Below are 9,045 nucleotides of genomic sequence, written 5' to 3' on the forward strand. Positions count from 1 at the left end.
AGTTAAGCAAGATTAAAACCAAAATTGCTGAATTTGACAAACTTTTCGTTAGACGCGTGGAAGGTAGACCTATATTCTTTTTATCTCACTTTTAATTTGAAAAAGATTAATTGGCACTTTAGCTGCAATCACGAAATATGTTTCCTCACTTCTCTAGAATGATCCGTGCAAGGTTTTGAAGAAAATGACTCGGAAAATGGTTGGAGTTCTGTCATAAATATTGAAACTCATCATGACAAAGTTAATATATGATGCTCAAAATCGTTTGTAGGTCTATCACCCAAACTTGCAGTATTCAGTAAAAGGTAAAGAGTCAAGAACCAACAAAATGAAAGTACCTTCAAAGTGCAATGGTGTGATGCCGGCCTAAGACCCTCTAAAAATTATGTTAGAAACTTTAAAGGAGTTCCCGAATAGTATTTTTGCGTACCTCGAAATTGGGGTGTCTTGGTGTAGTGACCCAAAAGGGGGGGAGGGGTCTTGCAATCTATGGAATCTCACATCGCTTTAGAAAGCACATAGGGATGTGCTTATAAGGAATGACTTTTCTTAAATGTGTAGAGACCTTTTATACTACAGTTATGTGCTTTGGGGAGAACAAAACCGTGAGAGGTATGAGTCTTAAAGCGAACAATATCTAAATAGTTGGGGTGGGATCAATACAGATTGTATCAGAGTCATGCCCTAAGCGATGTGGGTCACTATACTTGGTGTTTATGTAAGATTCTGAAGCATTTCTGATAAATAGATATTTTCGAAAGACTAGCTCATTTCAGAAGCCTGAATGTGAAGTTAGCTAAAAAAAGTTGCCCATCAATATAAAACTTCAAACGTGTCTTTTTTGAATTTGATGAGGGGTCACTTATGTTTTATTTAACTTATATGTAGTTCATTTAGAAGAGTCCCATAAGTTCACAAAATGAACTTCACTTCTCCTCACTCTTCACACTAATGTGCCAACATGAGCATGAGCTTCACATGTCTCTCCAGAATATATTCTTATACTTATCTTCCCCCAATGATCGATTGATTAGTTTTTTCTTTTTCTTTTTTCCTTTTTTACTTTTATACATTCTTTTTTTCCACAACGGTCGATGGCTGATATTTAATTAATTCAATGAAGTTTTCAAAAACAGTATTGTTAATATTTTTTTTTTAAATAAAAGTTTGGAACAAAGTGGCGAGCATTTTAATGGTCCCCGGTTCTTATGTTCTCATATCTTTTTGTCTTCTGAAATGAATAATCATACAATTATTTAGATAGTTTTTGTGCAGAAGACACTTTTAGTCAGATATATAAAAATTATATTTTTTTGCCAATCAGACGCGACTAAAACTTTGAATTTCCTATAAATAGATGAGTATGGTTGTAATGAAATTTCATATGCCTATCTATATCACTTAGTTCAATTTCAGAGCTGTTGAAATTTCAAACATTGTTGAGACTCATCAACAATGTAGAGTAACTTTTATTTCTTTGCTGGCCTTATGTATCTTTTAGTCAATCAACATTAATGTTCTAACAGTTGAGGCAAAAACTCACTATCACTACTGGGATGTGAAGTACAATGCCTATAAGTCTTCGGATTGCTATAAGAGGCTAGCTATCATTGTAACAACATGAGGAAAAGTGCCATATTTACACTATATTTCAAAAAGACTAGTTACAATTGAGGTTCCTTGTAATTATTAATAAAACCCAATTCAGCCCAGTATATGCCTGATATAGGACTCATAACACACTCACACCCAACACACAATCATGCAAATTGGGGGATCACAATCTCCCCCACTTAAATACCTAACGTTCTCATTAGGGGCCACTTTGTAGGATAGTATCATTAAGCCCATATGGTGTTACCAAGCCAGCTTTGATACCATAAATATTGTCACACCCCAAACCCAACCAAGAGGGTTAAGCACGCAACAATAGCCGCACACTTACAAATGTTAGTTTTTAGACCCCTAAAAACACAGTGCTTTTACCTAATTTTTTTGCCAAGTTGATAATTAAGTCAATTACGCAGATCTAGGTTAAATATTTATCATACATATCATGCAAGGGAAAAGTAAATAAGACAGAGATATGATGATCCAGAAAAACTAATGAAAAAAACCAGTTTCAAGGTGAAAACCCTTGGGCAACTAATCTCAAGAAGAACAATCACTATCAAATAGAATTTTATAGTCACGAATATTTAATTCGTAGCAAACTTAACTATGATTATCAAACCTACCTTTGAAACCCTCTAGTCTACAACTCCAAAACCACCCAAGATTTAGATCTAGCACCTTTGATAATTGGTATGCAGCAACTTCAGATCTACTAGTTCTAATAGTATGTATATTGATTTCTAGTAGTGACTTTGAAGGAGAAGGCATAGAACCTTTTAGATCTCAAAGAGCAACTTGAAAGTCATTTTTGAAATATGCTATATTAACCCTAGCATTATTTAGAACTCTTAACACAAAATTTTACGGTTAAGTTGTTTTTAACACTAAACTAAACAATATAGTCCAAGTGTAAGTTACTTAGTGAATTTCCAAACTAACTAACTACAACACATTACACAATCATGGCAATATAGTACAATAGAGGAAATAATGAACGAAAAAGCAAATCACGCATAACACCACAAAGTGATATGGAAGATGAAAACCTCGAGCTCCAGGCGTAAAAACCTCTCCCCCAACCATCTATTAGAAAATTCCATTAGAATGAATAGTTGCAATATACGGATGACTATAAATCCTCCAAGCCTATATCTCCCTATGTACTTGAGACCTCCAAGCTCTAGCTAGCAACCAACTCCACGAGTCTTTTCACCACTACCACCAATGGAAACCCACCAAAGGATTTGGATTTTGATATGGCTTCTCATGTTTCCAATGCCATTCTCTCATTCTCAAGATTTGTGTTTGTGATGGGGAAGGTGTTTAAAGAATCTTTATCAATACAATGAAAGAGATGGAAAAGAAAGATGGGAACTTTGTTTTCTCAAGGAAAAGCTCTCTATTTTCATACAATGACATAGCCTCAATAATGTTCACACTACTTAAACTTCTAGGGTTTGTTAAACCTTTATCTGAAGCACATTGCCCCGCCTCATAGTTGTATGTGTGTGCTAGCAGATATGCAGTGAATAGGTACATAGCAGAGTATAGAGATCATGTAGCTAGTGACATGGTCGCCCATAAGGTTGCGAGATATTCATGAGGTGCAAGACTACTCTCTCATCCAAAGTAACTGCCACATGGATCACTTATAGATTCTTCTTCAAATTTTCAAGGGAGGCTCAAGTTCTTTACCCGAAAATACATGAAACCTAAGATATAGTACATCAAAAATAAAAGCGCTACAAAACAAACTTTTGTCATTGAACTAATCCAACAATAAAACATGACTTCTTAATTTTAAAGTGTGCCTTAGGTTTTTCTTTATATACTTAGTGAAGTAGGTCCAAAACCCTAATCAATTGAAGGGCCAATGGAAAGATGGGCCAAAAAATAAATTCTGCAGATTTACAGTTCAGTTGGTCGAGCTTAGCATATTTCAAATTCCTAAACCTGCAATCTCCTTGTTCTTGTATTTAGACTTACAACACATTGAGCATTGTCTAATCTTACATATAGACTAAGTAATCTATACCTAGATTAGTTTGTACTTACCGTTTGCCAATTATTCTGAACTTTTAAGACCTAACAACAAGGTTTTCACCTTACAAGGATGCAAGGTCTTCAAAGAGCATTAATAAACCTCAACAATTGCCATATTAGATCAAATCCAATTTTGCATAAATGTCCAACTATCATAATAATCTTCCAACATCATAAAAAATAGACTAAATCTTTCAAGACTAAGAGTCTAAACAAAAGGTAATTTCCAAACATATAAGTCCAAATCTTATTCCAATATTACTAAACTTCACTCATATGCACATCCCAACGGAAGCCATACACATGAGTTGACAACTCAATAAGTCACAAAATACCAAACTAGCTAAAACAAGCAATGATCCAATGTTGTATTACAATCATGTATTTATAGGAGACTAGCTCTAATCTCATTGGCCCACATGGCCTTATCCTATTGGTTCTATTATTCCCTATGCGCATTAATAATTCCAACGTGTGCTAAATGTGGTTCACATGCTTGGAATTGTCTACAACAATTATTATTCATATGCGTATATCATTCCCAACATTTTCCTCTCCTTGAAAACACCTTGTCCACAAGGCATTTTTGTGAAATAGCATCTTCATCAAAGGAGATCTTCCAATAGACCAATACCTTAGTGACATTTTGTTCACAATATTCATGCATTTTTCTTTGACAAGTGGTCCCATGCACATGAAGGTTTTTTCTTCGTAGATCTCCAAACTTTGCTCAAATTCTTGAGCCTTCAATGGTTCTTCAATCTTCAATGTCTCATTGGTTCTTTGAACCTTGGAATGTTCTTGTATCCTCAAGACCTCATTCGATTCTAGAACCATTAAAATTGTGGAACTTGTATCTTAGATTCTTGGATCACTGACACTTGGATTGTCAATTCTTGAATCATAGACTCTTGAATGCAAGCTTGGTGCATCAAGAATTGGTTTTTGGAAGATCATCATCATCTTCTTTATCACCATCTTCTTTTTTGGTTCTTTGGACTAAACTTCAAGGATAGCGTGTACATGTATATCATTATCCACTTTGACACAAAAATCAACATCTGGGCTTGCAACAACAGCAGTAGATTCTTGGAACTCGATTTGTTCTTCGAGTTCCATTGAATCAAGAAATTGTAACGCCTTTTCCATCATGTTCTTGAGAATCTCTTGCATTCTTGAGAGCTCTTCATTCAAGGCTTTGCGGATTCAGCCAAGGCCTTGACCTCATCTAAAACGGCATTGTGAGATTCATACAAAGCTTTGACATTCTCTGAAACTTTGTTCACCATTTTCCGTAATTCTTTCCAAAGTTCTCTTTGGTCACATTCATTCATATCAAGATCAACGACTCTGATACCAATTGTTAGGAACCTGGTGGTTCCTAATGGAGAGTGATGGGAATTATAGGGGAATTGACGAGAATTGTATGAAAATTGACTTAATTCAAGGTAGTCACCCTCCATAGAGAAAGAAAGAGATTAAGAGAGAGAGAGAGAGAGAGAGAGAGAGAGAGAGATGCATTAATGTACTAAGAAATTGATTATTCTTCAATGATCCAATGTTGAATTACAATCATGTATTTATAGGAGACTAGCTCTAATCTCATTGGCCCACATGCCCTTATCCTATTGGTTATATTATTCCCCATGTGCATTAATAATTCCAACATGTGATAAATGTGATTAACATTCTTGGAATTGTAACTAACTAACTAACTAACTAAATCTACAACAATTATTATCCATATGCTTATAGCATTCCTAACATATATTGTTTGTTTCTTTTTTATTGTAATAAGTTTCCTTGCAATAGTTGTGAATTAAGTTTGTGAGCTTGATAAGTTTTTTAGTGGGATTGACTTTAGTACTTCAAATTAACTATTTTATTCTGTATTACAATATTAATTTGACATAGCTGTTATGTGTACTCTGCTAGTAGCACTACAACAAAATGTATTTTTAGTGACGAAAAAATTCGTCACTAAAAGTAAAGTTTCTTGTCACTAAGGACCTTTAGTAACGAAATCAGACTTTTAGCGATGAAACTCATTTCTCTGAATCCCCATCACTAAAAGTCTTGGTGACGAAAAATTTTGTCACTAAAAGTTTGATTTTATTTAAAAAAAAAAAAAAACTTTTAGCAACGAAAACATTTCGTTGCTAAATATTTTCCTCGCTAAAAACACCATTCAGTGACGAAAAATATTTCATCACTAAAAACAGTTTAGTTTATTAAATCTTATTTAGTGACGAATTATTTCGTCACTAAAACTATTTTCGAGTATATATAGTGATGAAAAAGTTCGCCACTAAAACTATTTTTAAGAAAATCCAGGCATATATAGTGACGAAAAGTTTCGTCACTAAAACAATTTTTTGTTGCTATATTTGTGATGAAAAAAATTGTTGCTAAAACTTATTTTCTTATTTTCTTTTTTTTATGGCTTTGATATTTACCTGTTACCTGTTATTACATTATTAAAACCTCACATTTGAATAATACATTTATTTCAACAACACATTTATAAAAAGGATCCATACATTCCACAAGTAAAAAATAAAACAAGTACCCAATTCAAACTATTTCCATACAATAATTGTTTGCAACATATACAATAATTCAAGATGTTTTATAACAATACAAAAAATGTAGCATAATATAATTAGAACTAACGAAAGATGTCCTCATATGTCTTCAAGTAATGCCAAAAGTAAATCTTCTAAAAGCCACCAATAAGAAATCTGCATAAATATAAAAACAATACTACATTAAAATAGTAAAGTAAAAACATTAACTATGTTATAAGAAACATTTCTAACAATGCATTAAGAGTAGTTATACCGTGTAATGTGGGTCAATTGCTAAAGTAAAGTACTAACCAAAAAGTGTTTTAACTTGAAGTTGAACCGCCCCCATGGTAAGAGCATCATCATAACCCTTGCTCCTCAAAAAGTTAAGAACATTCTTTTGGACCTCTTCTTGCTTAGCTCGTGCCTCTTGGTCCCTAGCTCTTGCCTCTTTGAGCTCAATTATCTCATTTTCTAGTCGTTAGATATACTTCACTAGGAATTAGATGAGGCGGTGGTTATTAGAGAAGAGGAACGTCTCATGCCAAGTCCTTTTACAATACCGAACTTCTTCTTAAAAACCAAGTTTGAGATCTCCTCTTGTGTAAGGGGAATTGCATTAGAATCTTGACAATGATCCTCTTGCACTTTGAGAATATTTTCCTATCATTTGAAAGAGAGAAAGAAACAAACAATCACAACATTAATACTACATATATTATAGCTTTACAAAGAAGATAGGAATGAAATGATAGAGATGGAATGATAAACATACATATGACGCTTCATCCTCATGGTGTATCCACATATTTGTATTTGGATTGAAATGAACATCTTTGAAGATTTTTGCCAATTCAAGAATTTAACCGTCATTATTATTTGTTTGATTAATTAACATTCAAGTATTATATATATACTTAATTAATTACAACATGTAATATACTAAGGTTTAAGAAAATGAAAAAAAACTCACCTCCTCATCAACTCTAACAGCAAGTGCCTTTGTCCCGCATCTATGTTTGCCTGAAGTTTTCTTCCTATATTCAGAGTTCTTTCTTGATTTTTTCTAATAAACAACATTCAAGATATTTATTAGATCATGAATAAAATAGTATACATTTACTTCATCTAAGTATTAATCTAATCAGTTTACAACATAATATAGTAAACATTGGATAATAATAATATACGCATAAATAATTTACCAGCCAATCCTCATTGGTCCATCTCCCATCAATGAGTTCAATCCACAGCTCAAGTTTGGCATTCTTTGGCGAGTGGCTTCTTGCATAGCCAGCACCATGAAATTGTACGAGCTTTTTCTAAGCTTGATGCAAATTGTGGGAGCTAGAACTTAATAATCTTCCACATTTTGTATTTAATGTTTTTGTTACTAAGTTGGAATCCCCTTGTAGCTCAAACTGATCATGTAAAATGACGTATATATGTATTATAAAAAGACTATTATATGAATTTTATATGCTTAGTGACAACAAAGATAAGTTAGGCGTTATTAATGTAAATTTACTGCGATATTTTGAAGCACCACATCTCTAGTAGCAACATCAACATTTTTCCAATTTTTCACATTGTAACTGGACAAATTACTTTGCACTTGTATGCCAATTTGATTGACAAGTTTGCACGCATTCTTCCCAACAGGAGTATCATACTCTGCAACTATACGTACTTGCAGCTATACGTACTAGCAGCTTACCACTTTTTTCAACAAGTGCTTGTACTACTATACCACGTGTTGTTCCACGAGTATTTCTGCTAGCAGATCCTATTTAAACATTACTAATGTTAAAAAATTATACATTCCATATACATTATAGCTAAATTAAGTGAAGAATATCTCAATAGTAAAAACAGGGTGTAGTTGTAATTAAGTATATTCTATGTAATTACTAGTCATACTAGTTAATGCACCGGTAGTCTGCGCTTCCGCACTAGAAGAACTTTGGATAGGAGGATTTTCTTCAAGAGGTGTTTTCATAGATTGGATTGTAGATTGGACCACTGGGATAGATGCCTCACCTTGCAAGTGTGTAAGTCATCCTGGTGTCATCTGTAACTAACAAATATACCTATAATGGAACAACAAAGTCATTACAAGTAATGGAATAATAAAATTATTATCATCTATTGTACCCTATGGAACATCTATTGTACCTTATGGATTACAAAATTAGATGACTTATCATTATTGTCATCGTCACCAATAGGTGGTACATAATCATCATCTACCATAACACTAGCTCTACTTTTTTTTCCTTTTACACAATTGGATTGAGCAGTATCCTTTAGAGAAGTTGAGATGTGTTTCAATCCCAAAGTATCAATTCTCTCTTGGTTTTGTCTCATTTTATCCAATCTTGTTATCTCATACCTCGGTATGTTATGAGTGTATTTGGCCATTTTGGGCATTTTTTGAAACTATGTATTGACATGAAAGATAAGTACATTTGCTACTAACTTAACATCAAAGTCCACACCATTATCTATATCAAGCAATTCATAAGTACAAAATTTGAACATAATTGCTATTAACTCAACACAACAAATGACCACATCAATATCCATATCAAGTTCAAGATAAGTACAAAACATCTCAATAACAATTACTACTAACTTTACATATCATAGTCTACACCATTATCCATATAAAGCAATTCACAAGTGCAAAATTTGAACACAATTACTACTATTTCAACACAACAAATGTCCACATCAATATCCATATCAAGTTCAAGATAAGTACAAAACAATTGCTACTTAGACAAGCATAAAACTTTAAGACAAGCACACAACATTGAAG

The sequence above is a fragment of the Quercus suber genome, unplaced genomic scaffold, assembly GCF_002906115.3.
Source record: "Quercus suber isolate HL8 unplaced genomic scaffold, Cork oak 2.0 scaffold_224, whole genome shotgun sequence".
NCBI classification, from domain to species: domain Eukaryota; kingdom Viridiplantae; phylum Streptophyta; class Magnoliopsida; order Fagales; family Fagaceae; genus Quercus; species Quercus suber.